Source organism: Myotis yumanensis, unplaced genomic scaffold, assembly GCF_028538775.1.
Source record: "Myotis yumanensis isolate MYYU_CA2020_CCGP unplaced genomic scaffold, mMyoYum1.0.hap1 SCAF_5, whole genome shotgun sequence".
In the NCBI taxonomy this organism is placed as follows: Eukaryota; Metazoa; Chordata; class Mammalia; order Chiroptera; family Vespertilionidae; genus Myotis; species Myotis yumanensis.
Window position 1 is genome coordinate 79,343,400 of NW_027223756.1, and position 16,423 is coordinate 79,359,822.

Here is a 16,423-nt window from a genome sequence, read left to right on the forward strand (position 1 = left end):
CCGGGCTGGCCGGGTGGTCCCGGGGCCGGAGCGCCTCAGACTCGCGGCTCCAGGCCCGGGACTGCGGCCCCGGAAGTGGCGGGCGCGGGGGACAGCGGAGGCGGCGAGCACGGGGGACTCCGAGGCTCGGGACCCTTTGACCCGGAAGTCGAGCGGCCCAGGCGGCGGCCCGGGATTGGCCACGGCGGCGCCGGCACCCAGGCTTCCGCGGCGCTGGGCGGACGGCGGCGTGGAACATCCGCGGGCGGCGTCCTCCGAGGCGCGGCGGGACGCGTGGGAGAGGCATCCCATTATTCGGTGTCGCCCAGCCAATCCCGAGTGTTTTCCATGAAAGACCCTGGGAGCAGGCTCGCTCGCCGGGGCGTTGGTGGTATAGTGGTTAGCATAGCTGCCTTCCAAGCAGTTGACCCGGGTTCGATTCCCGGCCAACGCAAGCCAGTTCCGCTTTTTCTTTTTCCCTTTCCTCTTCATCTAAAGTTTTTTGGTAAAATAACCGAGCTACAATTTCAATGACTTTGAAATAATTTTTAGAATCCTACTGTCATTTCTAAAAAGACAGGGATACAGAAGAAAAAAAAACACACCACTGAACCAGAATTTCCATGAAGTTACTTTGAAGTAAATTTTAAAATTCTGTAATAAAGAAACAAAATTCGCGTGTTTCCGCCTGGGAGGAGACCTTTCGCGTGTGAGGCGAACGTGGTAACAGTTACAATACGGAAACCACCGGGGGCAAGACCTTTTATGATTATTATTCGGAGCCGATGTTACAAAAATTGTTACATTATAGTTTCTGAAATGAATACTGTATCACTTGGCTGCGGTCGTCGGAGGTGATTTCCGCTTTTCCTAAATGCTCACCATTCTTGCCTGATGCGATGGAAGCTGGGAGGAGGAAAACATCCCATAAACACATCTTTATTAGTTTATCGTCAACACACGTCCCATTAAAACAATCAAAGACAGAAATTGCTCATAAACCCATGCTGAAACCAATGTTCGTCTCATAGAATCTTTATTGAAAATATCACCTAAGTGTTTACAGATAGTTACAATGTTGCTTCAGCCCAAACCACTTTCCACAAAAACTTTCTGTAAAGTACTTTTATTGTCTACACACTACCTTCAGGAAATTTTGAAGGAAAAAAAAAAGTTAGACATAGAAAGAAGTTAATTAAAGTGACTTTTCATCTCATAACCCAGAGCTAACTTGTTTGCATTTTCTTTTTTAAGATAGTAGGGGGGGGGGGGGGCGGGGAGGTTATGGCAAGAATTTAAGGTGAAGCTGCTGTAAAATCTTTCCGCCCCCCCCTCCCCCCCGCAGAACAGAATTAGGGTGAGAAGAGTAAGACACTGGCCTCAGGTGCAAAAATTAAGGGGGCTCCAGAAAACTCAATTGAGATAAATATTTCAACGCACTATTATAAAATATCAAATGAGTGGCAAAATAACTCTATAATGAATAAAATATCAAGTTTTCATCAAGGCAGGTGTTGGCAAGGCCTTGCCAAGCCATATACTGGAGCCTGAAATCAGTGCAAAAATGTGTGGCTCTTACATCTCTTTTTATGTATTTTAATAGCTATTTCTCCCCAGAACATTATTAAAAATATATTGAAACTTAAAAGTAGGTATATTGAAATGCACCATGTTAAGAACTTATTATAATTTTACTTTCCTGTGTTTAATGCAAGCTAACACTTTATAACATGTTCAAAATCTACTTCTGGGAGCGAATTAAAAATTACATAAAACATATATTGAGAGGCACACATGTCCCCTTTTGTCTCAGAAGCCCAACACGACCCAGCAGGGCAGTCACAGAGGAATATATGCTAATACTTCTTTTTTTTTTTTTTTAATATATTTTATTGATTTTTTACAGAGAGGAAGGGAGAGGGATAGAGAGTTAGAAACATTGATGAGAGAGAAACATCGACCAGCTGCCTCCTGCACACCCCCCACTGGGGATGTGCCCGCAACCCAGGTACATGCCCTTGACCGGAATCGAACCCGGGACCCTTGAGTCTGCAGGCCGACGCTCTATCCACTGAGCCAAACCGGCCAGGGCTGCTAATACTTCTGTATTCATTTCCTGCTGCTGCTGTGGCCGTTTACCAGGAACACTGGCTGGAAACAGCACAGTTAGCTGTCTGACAGTTCCGGAGGTCGGACATCCAGACACTGGTCTTAGAGGTTACAACCCAGGTGTGGGCAGGGCTGGCTCCTCGTGGAGGCTCCAGGGGAGAGACTGGTCCCACCTTTTCTGGCTTCTAGAGGCCACTGCATTCCTGGTTCATGGTCCTGCACCTTTCCAATGTCTGGTCTTATTGTCACATCTCATTCTTTGATTTTGACTCCCTTGCCTTCCTCTAGAACAGCGGTTCTCAACCTGTGGGTCACGACCCCTTTGGGGGGGGGGGGTCGAACGACCCTTTCACAGGGGTCGCCTAAGACCATCGGAAAACACATGTATAATTACATATTGTTTTGTGATTAGTCACTATGCTTTAATTATGTTCAATTTGTAACAATGAAAATACATCCCGCATATCAGATATTTGCATTACGATTCATAACAGTAGCAACATTACAGTGATGAAGTAGCAAGGAAAATAATTTTATGGTTGGGGGTCACCACAACGTGAGGAACTGTATTAAAGGGTCGCGGTCTCGGCATTAGGAAGGTTGAGAACCACTGCTCTAGAAGGACCCCTATGATTACATTAGGCCCACCCAGATAATGTAAAATAATTTTCCCCATCTCAAGATCCTAAACCTAATCCCATCTGCAAAGGTCTTTTTTTCCATATAAGGAGACATAGTCACAGGTTCTGGAGATTAGGATGTGGATTTGGGGGAAGTGGCATTATTCTGCCGACCACAACTTCCCTCCTCCTTAAACATCCTTCTGTCACATTATTTATGACAGCTAAAATAATATTCCATCTGTCCATCCACCCATCTATCCATTTGTTCATTGAACAAGTATTTACTAACCATCTACTTTGTGAACTTGGGAGTGGGGTGTAGAGGGGGCGGGAAGGGCAGAAGTTCAGGCTGGGACTGGTGATGAGGGGACTGTTCTGAGGGTTACTGTATTTAGAACCTAATATTGACCAGATTTACCACTTCACACACCCCGAGATAACTAGAATCAAGAAGACAGCCCTAGCCCTGGCTGGTTGGGCTCAGTGGATAGAGTGTTGGCCAGCGGACCAAAGGGTCCCAGGTTCGATTCCGGTCAAGGGCACATACCTTGGTTGCAGGCTCCTCCCTGGCCCAGCCCCTGGTTGGGGCTCGTGCAGGAGGCAACCGATCTATGTGTTTCTCTCACATTGATATTTCTCTCTGTCTTTCCCTCTCTCTTCCACTCTCCCTAAAAATCAATGGAAAGGGGCGAGGATTAACAAAACAAAAAACAGACAAGCCAGGCCCAGCCAGGCCCATGGCGGCTCACTGGTTGAGCATCAACCTATGAACCAGGAAGTCACGGTTCCATGTCCAGTTTGCAGGCTCAGTCCCCAGTGGAGGTCATGCAGAAGGCAACCAATCAAGGATTCTCTCATCATTGATGTTTCTATCTCTCTCTCTCCCTTCCTCTTTGAAATCAATAAAAACATATTTTTTTTAAAAAAAGAAGACAGACAATAAGTTTTGACGAGGATGTGGAGAAACTGGAACCGTCATGCACGGCTGGTAGGAATGTAGGATGGTGCAACGGCTGTAAAAAACAGACTGCAGCCCTGGCTGGTTTGGCTCAGTGGATAGAGCATCAGCCTGTGAACTGAAGGGTCCTGGGTTTGTTTCCGGTTAAGGGCACATATCTCGGTTGCAGGCTCCTCCCTAGCCCCGGCCCTGGTCAGGGCTCGTGCAGGAGGCAACCAGTCAATGTGTCTCTCTCACATCGATGTTTCTCTCTGTCTTTCCCTCTCTTTTCCACTCTCCCTAAAAATCAATGGGAAAATATCCTCGGGTGAGGATTAACCAAAAAAACAAAACAAAACAAAACAAAATATCAAAACAAAACAGTCTGTGATTCCTCAAAAGGTTACATGTGCAATGACATCTGATCCAGAAAGTCCACTCCTATCTACCCAAGAAAATAGAAGGCATACATCCCCACAAAAACTTTCCCACAGAATTCACAGCAGCATGATTCACGAGAGCCCAAAGATGGACATAGGGTGGTGGCTGGTGCAGTCAGTTAGATATTCTGGTGGAGGCTGCACACTCAGAGAGGTAGCTTGGATGAAAACGATGATAATTCTGTCTTGCCACTAGGTGTCAGCAGGAGCACGGCTGGCAGAGCATGGCCCAGTGCCCCCATCCCCCAACCCTAACCCCTCTCTGCTGCCCACCCCATTCTCCCTTCCTTCTCCACTCTGAGCCCAGACCTCAGCATCTCAAAATCAGACACTTCCCTCTCCCAACGCACATCTCGGCGTTTGCAGAAGTGTCTGTCCCCAAGCAGGCGAGGGTGCTGGCCTTTCCTAGCAGGTGTCAAGCCAATCTAGGGGCCTTCAGCAAACATTGGAGGGAGAAAGAGGAAAGAGGAAGGAAAGAAGGTCAGTGCATAGACTTCCAATGACTCCAGTCTGGGGAGCTTCTCAGAGGCTCGCTGCTTCAGCTCCCTGTGTGTGTCTGAGAATAACATGCATGAAACACGAGAAATGCATGCTGGGACTGTTCTAAGAAAATGTCACGTTTTTAACTCATTGAGTCCTCCTAACAATCCCATGGTGCAGATGCTATCAGCATCTTCCATCTCCCCCCCCTTTTAAATATATATATTTTTATTGCTTTTAGAGAGGGAGAGGGCAAGAGAGATAGAAACATCAACGATGAGAGAGAATCATTGATTGGCTGCTGCTTGCACGCCCCCTACCCGGGATCGAGCCCACAACCCGGGCATGTGCCCTTGACCAAAATCGAACCTGGGACCTTTCAGTCCCCAGACCGACGCTCTATCCACTGAGCCAAACCAGCCAGGGCTTCCATCCTCTTTTAATGGGTGAGGAGACCAAGGCACAGAGAGGTTGGTAACATGCTCAAGGAGACACAGAGAAGTTAAGCAATTTGCCAAAGCTCTCAAAGCATATAAGTAACAGAATCGAGATGCAAAGCCAAGCGATCTGTCTCCAAAGTCCATGGCACAAGACTGGACCGCCTACTACACAGATGAAGTTCAAGGGAATCAAGATACCCCGAAATAAAATAAAAGGCCATAAATCCGACCCAACCATTAGAGCATCGGCCTGGGCCTTCTCCTGGGCATGAGTGTGATAAGACACAAAAGCCCATCAGGGTTCTGAACAAAAGAACGTAAACAGCCCAAATGTCCACCGACAGTGAGGAGAGGCCATAAAAGGAGTGAGGAGGCCTTTGTGTTCTGAGATGGGCAGTTTGGGGAGGTGTATGTCATACACAGTGATTTATGGAAATCATGATCCAAAAAGGAGGTGACAGATAGATTGGGAGATAGATAGACAGACAGATAGATAGATAGATAGATAGATAGAAAGAAACATGGTTGGGCATATGCATGAAATATCTCAGGAAGAAATCCATGAAATCGGAAGCAGGGGTGGCTGGCAGGGGGGCTCATCCACTTTTATACAAGTTGAATTTCATCTTTTAAAAATACCTTTTTTTATTGATTTCAGAGAGGAAGGGAGAGGGAGAAAGGGATAGAAACACCAACGATGAGAGAGAATCATTGATCAGTTGCCTCCTGCACACCCACACTAGGGATCGAGCCCGCAACCCGGGCATGTGCCCTGTCCAGGGATCGAACCGTGACCTACTGATTCATAGGTGAACGCTCAACCACTGGGACACCCTGGACGGGTGAGTTTCTACTTTCTAAACGACCCCAAACATAAAGAAAAGCATGTGGAGAAAGAGAGTCATGGCTTTATGACCAAAACCTCTTTTCTTCTGCAATTGACTTAGATAAAGAGTGGCACCCCCAGTGAGGCAGGAAAGTAAGAAGCTAGGGAAATCCCTTGACAAGTGGAATAAGGGGAACAGACAAAACCACTAAACCGGGCCAAACATGTAAGCAATTTCCAGCCAGGTAACGAATCACAAGGTTTTATCTTCCCTAACCGAGGACACTTGGGAGCAAATGGTTTAACATTCCAGACCTTCCCGAGCAGACCGGCCTCGGCCCCAGTCACTCTGCAATGATGGTTTTTCAAAAAATGACACTCATCAGCCGGTGGGCGTGGCTCAGTGGTTGAGCGTTGGCCTAGGAACCAGGAAGTCACGGTTCAATTCCCAGTCAGGGCATGTGCCTGGGTTGTGGGCTCGATCCTCAGTAGGGGGTGTGCAGGAGCCAGCCAATCAATGATTCTCTCTCCACACTGATGCTTCTATCTCCCTCTCCCTTCCTCTCTGAAATCAATAAAAACATACATTTTTAAATGACACTAACCAGAAAATAACCCTGACCCCTTTATACACACACTTTGATGATCAACATATTGAAGGACACACCTGGAAAGCTAATGAATAGTCTGTTAAAACCCTCCCCTGAGGCCTCCCCTGGGTCTCCTGCTGGAGAAAGAAAGATAAAAAGTCTTAAGACAAAGGCCCTGGCACACACTCTCCTGGGAGCACACCCACGCCTTTCTCCCTTAGGCATTCATCTCTGCTCTTTTTCCTAAACTCTAAGGATCCCCACGAGACTTGCAACCAGGGGAGCAGTGGGTGGCAGCAGCTCATCCGGGGCTCACCGCTGAACCTGTCTCCTAGGCCCCCTTTTCCTCTGACTTCCCAGTGAGCTGACAGCACCCCGGCCTTGGCTCCTTCCTGTTCCCAGGACTTTTACTTCCCAGTGAGTGCATGAAGCCCAGCGTGGCCCAATTCTTTCCCGTGTTTCTAAAAAGCCACAGTAGCCCCACCTAGGCTCTCTCCTGTGGCTTCTTCTACCCTAAGCCTTTCATTCATTTCACTGTCCCCAACTTTAAAAGAGATGCTCTCGCCCTAGCCAGTTTGGCTCAGTGGATAAGAGCCTCGGCCTGTGGACTGAAGGGTCCCAGGCTCTATTCCGGCCAAGGGCACATGCCTGGGTTGTGGGCTTGGTTCCCTGTAGGGGGCGTGCAGGAGGCAGCCGATCAATGATTCTCTCTCATCATTGATGTCTCTATCTCTCTATCCCTCTCCCTTCCTCTCTAAAATCAATAAAAATATATATATTTTTAAAAAGATACTCTCAAAATCGCCTAGACTCGTATTGTGAATCCTACAGGAATATGGAGGAGTTAGGGAGGGACTAGGCCCTCGGCAAATGTGCTGATGTGGAAAGAGCACCCCCACCCCAGGCATTTAAAGTTAAACAAGGAAAAGCCAACAACAGAGGGGGCTGGTTGTTCTTTGCCTGGGAAGAGGTGAACATGCACTTGGGAAATTGCTAGAGTCAAATAAGAGACACGGTGTAGGAGGTAATTTGTAGCAGTAACTGGAGTAGGCTGCCTTCTACACAAAAGACGTTCAAGGTAATCCAGACAACTAAAAATAAAATAGAAGGCCATGGAACCTTTTTCAAACAGGTAGGAGAGAGCCTCGCTTTTCATTATATACCCTTTCATCTTGTTGAATTTGGATGAGCCAAGCGTTCATTTCATAATTAAAAACCCATTAAAAATGGTAAGAATAGAGAATATTTGTTCTGAGTCTTTTAAAAAACAATAAATAAGGCATTTCTCTTTTTTTTCTTTTTAATAAGGCATTTCTGATACTTCTGTGAGCTGGTATCACTTTTTCAATGAAGAATCAGTTAAGGGCCAAAACCAGTTTGGCTCAGTGGATAGAGCGTCGGCCTGCGGACTGAAAGGTCCCAGGTTCGATTCCGGTCGAGGGCGTGTACCTTGGTTGCGGGCATATCCCCGGTGGGAGATGTGCAGGAGGCAGCTGATCGATGTTTCTCTCTCATTGATGTTTCTAACTCTCTATCTCTCTCCCTTCCTCTCTGTGAAAAATCAATAAAATATATTAAAAAAAAAAAAAGAATCAGTTAAGGAAATATTGAGAGCCCTAGCCAGTTTTTCCCAGTGGTTAGATCGAAGGGTTTGATTCCCAGTTAAAGGCACATAGTTCGGTTGAGGGTTTGATCCCCGGCCCCAGTCAGGGTGTGTGCAGAAGGATGTTGTCTCTCTCCTTTAAAAAAAAAAAAAAAATATATATATATATATATATATATATATATATATATATATATATTGATTTTAAAGAGAAAGGGAGAGGGAGAGAGAGATAGAAACATCACTGATGAGGGAGAATCATTGGTCTGCTGCCTCCTGCACACCCCACAATGGGGATGGAGCCCACAACCCGGGCATGTGCCCTGACTGGGAATCAAACCATGACCTCCTGGTTCATAGGTCGACACTCAACCACTGAGCCATGTTGGCCGGGCAGATGTGTCTCTCTTTTAGGTTGATGTTTCTCTCTTTCTCTCCTCCTCCTCCCTGCCTCTCATTCTGTCTGAAAGCTACAGAAGGGAGTCTTGGTGGGGGGTGGGCATGCATGAGGGGTGGGACTTTCCTCCCTCCCTGCCTCCTTCCTTCTCTCTCAGCTGCTCACCTCCCTGCACCTCAGGGCCACTTTGCATTGTTTTGTTAGCTCTGCACAGTCTAACCATCACCCATCTGAAGGCTAAATGTAGGGAGAGATGGGACATCAGAGGGGGAGTGATGGGGGGCGGGTATCAGAAAACTCTTCTTTTTAAAAAAATATATTTTATTGATTTTTTACAGAGAGGAAGGGAGAAGGATAGAGAGTTAGAAACATCGATGAGAGAGAAACATCGATCAGCTGCCTCCTGCACACCCCCCACTGGGGATGTGCCCGCAACCACTGTACATGCCCTTGATGGGAATCGAGCCTGGGACCCTCCAGTCCGCAGGCCAAAGCTCTATCCACTGAGCCAAACCAGTCAGGGCCATGACCTTCCTTTTAGAAATCTTCTTACTATTTCTGCTTTTCCCCAAGCCAGGAGTAGTGCCTTAGCCATCAGTCTATGCACAGAACACAATGTGGTATTCAGGAAAGACATTAATTGTATGGATGAATAAATAAATGAATGAATAAAAGTTTCTTGACTCCCTTCTAGAAATCTTTTTCCTTTATTTGAAGAAGTAAGGCTGACTTGCCTAAGAGTCTACTACATTTGCTCACTATTCATACCAGCCCGGCCAGCATGGCTCAGTGGTTGAGCATTGACCCAGGAACCAAGAGGTGGTGGGTTTGGTTCCCACTCAGGGCACATGCCTGGGTTGTGGGCTCCATCCATGTTTCTATCTCTCTATCCCTCTTCCTTCCTCTCTCTCTAAAAATCAATAAAAACATATTATTAAAAATATCTATAATAATAAAAGCGTAATATGCTAATTAGACTGAATGTCCGGGACAAAGCTGCAGTAGGCGGAAGCCGAGGCAGAGGCATCAGAGGCCCCCGGTGGCAGGAGGGGGCTGGGGCCAAGGCCCTTGCATGAATTTCGTGCATCAGGCCTCTAGTTCATACTATAAGGCGCTATTGCCTAGTGGTTAGGCATACAGGCACTGGCACCTGGGTTCAAATCTAAGGCTTGCCACCTAATAGCTGTACAACATCAGATAAACTACTAGCCCTCTCTGTGCTTCAGGTTCTCATTGGTGGAATCTGGGTGCTGTGAAGAGTTGAATGAGCTGGTCCTCGTGAAGAGTGCCTTTATGTAAGGGCTAATCTTGTGTCAGCTCAACTGGGCCCAGGATGCCCAGGTACCTGGTGGCCTGCAGGCCTTTCCTAGGCTTCTCTCTGGAGATTCGTTATCTGCTCCCTCCCTCTCCTCACTCCTATGACCCCCACCCGATTGTTGGTTCCCCTTAGCCCTGCCCACACCGCTCAGTCCATGAGCTCTGTGTGGCATTCTCTTCCAGTCCCCATTTAGAACATGCCATCTCTCCTGCCAGGACCCTGCCCCACCTGGAATACACCCCCCAACCTCATCACAAACTTGGACCTTGAATTTGAGGCAGAGTAAAGGGAGACTGGGCTGCGGGGAGAGAAGGCAGGGTGACCAGAGGGAGGATGGGGCTGGTTGGTGTCTCAAGAACATGGGGAAAGAGGCTGATGTGAGCGGCAGGCCATCCAGCCCAATAGAGCAGGACAGACAGGTGGACACAGTCTGGGAGCCAATTCTATAATCACTTCCTAGATGACAAAACTGAGGCTTGGAGGGCTTTTCTGCTCTTTCGGCCTCCCCTGTTTTGGAGGAAGGCAGAGGAGCTGGGTGACAGGGAGGGGAGCAGGGTTGGGATGGAGTGAGACTAAGTGGAGCAGGGGTCTGGGGTCTGTTTATTAGCTCTAATTGCTGTCTCCCGGGCTGAATTAGACAAAATTACAGCAGCCCTTAAGGACAATGGGCTCTGGGGTTGTCTGCCTAGCGAGCTGGCAGGGACAGGGAGGGGGCAAGGCCTGGGGACCACCTCTTCACAAAGGAACCCTACAATCAGCTAGGCAGGAGGCGGTGGGGGAAGCTGTGGCTGGTCTCACCTTGCAGGGCTGTGCAGAGGCCCAGTGAATTCAGGACCATAAAAGCCAATTAAAGATGCTAGGGGACCCAGTGGGCCACGAGGGAGGGGGAAAAGGGAGGGGAGAGGGAGGGAACCAGCCTGCCTGATAGGGATGATTAGGAGAATACAGATGAGGAAACTGAGGCACTGAGAGGGCAGTGATGGCCCCAAGTCACAGAACAGGAACAAGTTGCAGCCAGGACTGGAAGTCAAGGCAATGTGACCACAGAGGATAGGAAAGGGGGTGGGGCTCCTGCAAGGGGGTTCCGCACACGGAAGAGGGATGAAGAGGCCTCTATTCCAGCTCAAGACAAAAGGCCACTTAGAGAAATGAAGTGTTCAGTTTCCTGGGGGAGTGGAGGCTAGTCTCAAACCCAGAACCTCCCCTTCACCCCTGCCAGGTCCCACCGGTGCGCACACACAGGCGCGCGCGCGCGCGCACACACACACACACACACACACACACACACTCCACTTCTGATTCTTCAAAATCAAAGCACCTGTGAGAACTCAGCTCAGCCAAGAGGCCTCCCTGCCTTCTCCTGGCTGGTGTGTGTGCATGTGACAGAAAGACTGGGATGGGGTAAGACCACAGCAAAGAGGGACAGGGCAATCCAGGGACAGAGGCAGACAGGCATGGGGCGATGGGGAGGGTAGGAGCCCCCCTCCCCCGTTCCCTGGCTGAGCTGGCATCCTACCACAGCCCTCCTAATAGGCCTGCTGTGAGGAAAATTTCCCAGAAGAGAAGATGAAGGCTCAGAGAGGACAAGAGGTCGCCCAACTGGCAGCCGGGGTTCCTTTGCAAATTGGAGGCTGGGATCTAGATCATCAGTTGTGCTGGTTTGGGCTACACGCTGACTTTATTTATTTATTTATTCATTTATTTATTTACTAGAGGCCCGATGCACGAAATGCATGCAGGAGTAGGCCTTCCTTCCCCCAGCTGTCGGCACCGGCTTCCCTCTGGCACCCAGGCTTCTCTCGCAGCCCTGGCTTCATCCAGAAGGTCGTCCAGTCTAATTAGCATATTATGCTTTTATTATTATAGATTTATTTATTTGTTAGCTTATTTATTTATTTATAACTTATCTTTATTGTTGAAAGTATTACAGATGTCCTTTCCCCCCCACAATGACCCCTTCTAGCCTGTCCCCACCCCCACCTGGGCCTTGGCCATACTATTGTCTGTGTTCATGGGTTATGCATCTATGCATATAACTTCTTTGGTTAATCTTTCTTTCTGTCTGTCTGTCTTTCTTTCAGGTAACTGGTTTCACATAAACATCCAGAAGGCTCACTTCTTCAGAAAAAACTGGTGGCTCGGGCCGCGCTGGGCTGGCTTTCCTGCAGGCACCATGCGGCCCTGAGCGGAGGCTGAGAGGCCCTAACAAACTGCTGGCTGCGGTTTCACGTGTCATTGTAGCTGTCGGGTCAGTTTCTGCATGTGTCTGCGTGTCTGTGAATCTGTGAGTCTGTCCTCATGACAGTTTGCACCTGATGATGGGTGTGAAGGTGTGTGAAGGTGAAGTCCCCGCTCACATGCACTGGTGTTTGGTAGCTATGTGCTTCCGGTGCATACGCAGTGTAAGTGAGTGTGGCTGTGAGTGCGACCATTTACTTCCTTGTGAGTGCGTGTCCTTGGAGTTCTCCGTGCCTCTTGTGCAGTGTGTGTGTGAGCACAGTTAGCTTGTACTATGTGTGTCTGTGATTGTGAGTATGTGCACGTGTGTGGACACATGTCCATGTGTCTACGCTATGTGTGTGCTTGGCTGAGCTGTGTCTCATGTATACTGCTCTGTGTTGGATCCTTGTAAAGACCTATGCACACGGCCTCAGGGACTTCTCTTGGATGACTGTCCGTGGCCCCAGCCTGCATCTCTGTGGCTCTGGGGGATACCTGTGTGACTCTGGGACAGTGTTTTAGGAGCCTGGGGGTCCCAAGAACTGCCCTGTGTGGCTCTGAGGTGCCTCTCTGTGGGAACTTGTGGTGTACAAATGTGGGGAGGGGCCCTGATCCTGGTGTCCAGGATCCAGCTCCCGCCCCTCCAGCCATCTCTGCATTTTCCAAAGACACCCCAGTCCTGAGGTGGAGCTGCAGCCCCTCCCCCTTTACCTTCCTTGCGTCTCCTCCTCCCTCCCCATCTCACTTCCTATCCCTTATCTTCCCCATCTTTCCTCCTCCTCCTCTCATCTCTCCCCTCTTACACCCCAAAAAGCGGACAGGAGATATGGCCATGGACTGCCATTAGCTCCAAAAGGCTTAAGTGGCCCATTTCCTGGGCCAGCCGGGTGCCCTTGGCAGACACCATTAGGGTAATGAGCCCGCAGCTCCTCCCTGGCCCCAGTGCCCTGGCAACCAAGAGGGGGGTGGAGGGTGGAAGGTGGTGGGTGGAGGGTGAAGGGTGGAGGGTGTCCCCAGACCTACAGGCTGCAGGTGCCTCTGCTTGCCCTGCAAGGGCCTGGAGGTGAGCAGGGAGTGGAGAGTGAGAGCCCCCAGAGAGGCCGAGACAGACAGATCCGAAGGGACAGAGACACAGAGGGACAGAAAGGGAGCAATAGAAGGAGGGCAGAGGGAACAAGATCGAGCTCAAGACAGACAGAACATCAAGCGAGGAGGGAGAGAGGGAAATGAGACAGAAAGGGAATGAGACTTAACAGATAATGAGTAGGCACAGAACTGAGACAGGACAGAGAGAGCAATAGAAAGAGAGCAGCTAGACAGAGGCCGAGACAGAGAAAGGAAGGTGGCAGTGGGGAAGGAGAGAGAGAGGGAAACAGAGACAGAAAGACCCAAACAACCAAGCATACAAAGAGAAAGTGGTCCAGGCCCAGGCCCAGGCCCTGGCCCAGGCACCCCACCCTCCCAACCCCCGGGGCATCGGCAGTAAAATCAGGAGTTACAGGTATCGGGTGTGAAAGGTTAAAGTGGGTGGTGCATGGTGTGTGGGCAGGCTAAATAGCCATCTCAGGCGGTAAATAAAGAAAATTGAATTTATTTAAGGAAAGGGGGTGGGGGATGGGGATATCCCAAGGGAAGGGCTGCGCAGCACTGAGCCAAAGGGTATTGGGCCCATCATGGCAGCAAAAATATACTTCGAATAGTGAGACAGGGAAGGGCATAGGGAAGCAACAGGATGCTCTAACCAACTGAACTACTCAGCCAGGGCCTGGGTTCAGCCCACTTAGATTCTACATGTAAGTGAGATGATACCTTGTTTGTCTCTCTGTCTTATTTCACTTAGCATAATGCCCTCAAGGTCCACCCATGTTGTCACAAACAGCAGGATTTTCCTTCTTTCTGATGGAGTGCAAGAGGGCACTCTGCAAAGTTGCTGTCGTACAGGGTGTGGAATGCAAACGCGAGTGTGCAGCAAACCAGATTTGGGGCCGACAGTGCCCCAGCAACAGCATAACCCACGGCCGAAGGTGGAATCGCATGATCCCGTGAGGAATCAGGCTCCCTCCTCTCTGGTTTCGGGGTGCGTCACCCAAGAACCACCGCTGCCAAGTCACTACAGCTCAGCAGCTCCTGTGTTGAGCGTCTGCCCCCTGGTGGTCAGTGCGCATCATAGCAACCGGTTGGATGGTAGGAGGGACACTTAGAATATTAGCCTTTTATATATATAGACTAGAGGCCCAGCGCACAAACTTCGTGCGTGGGTACGGTCCCTAGGCCTAGCTTGTGATCAGGGCCATCTTCCCTGGCTGCCAGCAGCCGGCCCCACCTCCCGCTGCCACCCATCCGGGTTCCCAGTTTGCCATCGGGTGATCGGAGCCCGATGGCCGGGGGGGAGGGGGGGGGGACCAAGAGGTTGGCTGGTCCTGCCCACTCGCAGCCCCACCCCCCACCACGGGTCGCCCACCCCTGGTCCCCATTCATCATCGGGCGATTGGAGTCTGCCAGCTGGGGAAAGGGACCGAGAGGTGGTCAGTGCACCTCATAGTGACTGGTAGAGCGGTCGTTCTGGTCATTCTACCGTTATGGTCGCTGGGCTTTTATTATATAGGACTAGAGGTTCAGTGCATGACATTCGTGCATGGGGGAGGGGGGTGTCCCTCAGCCCGGCCTGCGCCCTCTCGGGTAGGGTCCCTAGGCCTGGCCGGGGATCAGGGCCTGTCGGGGCTTTCCTTCCCCCGGCTCCCGGCAGCTGGCCCCGCGCCCGCCACTGCCACTGCTTGCTGTCTGTGCGGCGCTGCCCCCACTCCCCTGCCACCAGTTGCCTCCCTCTGCAGGAGACAGGCATGGAATTGCTTGGCTGGCCCAGGCCTCCCTTTGTGGGGCGATTGCTGGCCGGCCCTGCACACCCACCACAGCATCGCTGGCCAGTGGCCTGGGCCTCCCTCTGTGGTATGATTGATCTGGGGGCCCCACACTTGATCACCCCACAGAGGGAGGCCCCGCCCACCCAATGCAGCACCACCAGCCGGTGGCCTGGGCCTCCCTTTGCGGGGTGATTGTGGGGCAATGGTGGGCCCCCCAACCAATCGCATTGCACCTGCCTTGGTTGGCCTGGCGCCAGTGCGTGTCATAGCGTGGTTGTCCGACAGTCGTTCTGCTGTTCGGTCGTTTGGTCAGTTTGCATAGTATGCTTTTATTATTATAGAGATTTATGTAATTATATATATACACATATAGAATCCACTCACTCATTTAAGCAATATTTATTGAGTGCCTACCGTGTACCAGATACTGTTATAGGGGATACAGCAGTACACAAAGCAATTAAAATTCACTGCCCTGCCCTAACCAGTTTGGCTCAGTGGATAGAACATCAGCCTGCGGACTGGAGGGTCCCAGGTTCGATTCCGGCCAAGGGCATGTACCTGGGTTGCGGGCACATCCCCAGTAGGAGGTGTGCAGGAGGCAGCTGATCAATGTTTCTCTCTCATCGATGTTTCTAACTCTCTACCCCTCTCCCTTCCTCTCTGTAAAAAAGCAATAAAATACATTAAAAAAAATAAAATTCACTACCCTGCTGGAGGTCACACTGTAGTGGAGAGGTAGTTAGGAAACGGTAGCAGTACATAAACTGTATCATATTAGATGGCGTTAAACACTAAGGAGATAAATAAAGCAGGGAAAAGGGGTGGTGACTATAGGGCAGGAGGGTGTAAAAAAATCTTCATGTGCCCAAAGTAGGCCTCACAGAAAGGTAAACATTTGAGCAGAGGTAAGTTTTGTGCCCTAGGGCCCTGGCAACATCGGCCACCGTGTGCTCTTTGTTCTGAAATTCAGACTGAGTTGAGGGTTTTTTAAAAGCATCGTCCGTGCCACAATGTCCCCTGATGTCTGTACATCTCTGCATCCTCTCTTGAGCTGGCCCTTTTCAGACCAGTGACAATTTAAGACTCTGCCTCTCAGCCGTCTTGCTGATGACTCATTTTTTATTCCTGTTCTAGTTGCAATCCTGAACACCCAGAAATTTCCCCCAACCCCTCCCACACCGTCCCCCCCCCCCCCCCCCCCCCGCCGCCCCCGTCACCGGGAGGAAAAGGGCTTCACCAGGGCCCACGGTGTGATGCTGGGCAAACCCTTCTGTGCCTGCTGGACTCAGTTTACCTCACTGTGGTTCAAGCAATGTTTTTTCTGAGGGCTATGCTGGCGTGGCTCCAGCGTTATTGCCTTTTTTGCTTTGGTTGAGCTGGGAAGCTCACCTCACAGACATCCCTTTCCTTAAACTAAATTCTCTGCCTTCTACTGTGTAAAATACCCATCCATGAGTACTTTACCTTCAGTTAGGACTCTTAGGGTTGCAAGTGGCAGAAAACGGATGTTAAACAGATTTAACTGGTGGACAACTGCTGAGGACAGCAACAAAACTGGATCCCCCATGCCCTGCCTTTTAATGCCCTCCAAAATTGA

At 49.9% G+C, this 16,423-nt stretch overlaps 1 non-coding gene across 1 annotated transcript; it reads left to right on the forward strand.

The window, feature by feature from the left end:
• Positions 1–361: 361 nt before the first annotated feature.
• Positions 362–433, forward strand: TRNAG-UCC (transfer RNA glycine (anticodon UCC)). Its single transcript has one exon. It is a non-coding gene; the product is annotated as a tRNA-Gly (tRNA).
• Positions 434–16,423: the final 15,990 nt, after the last annotated feature.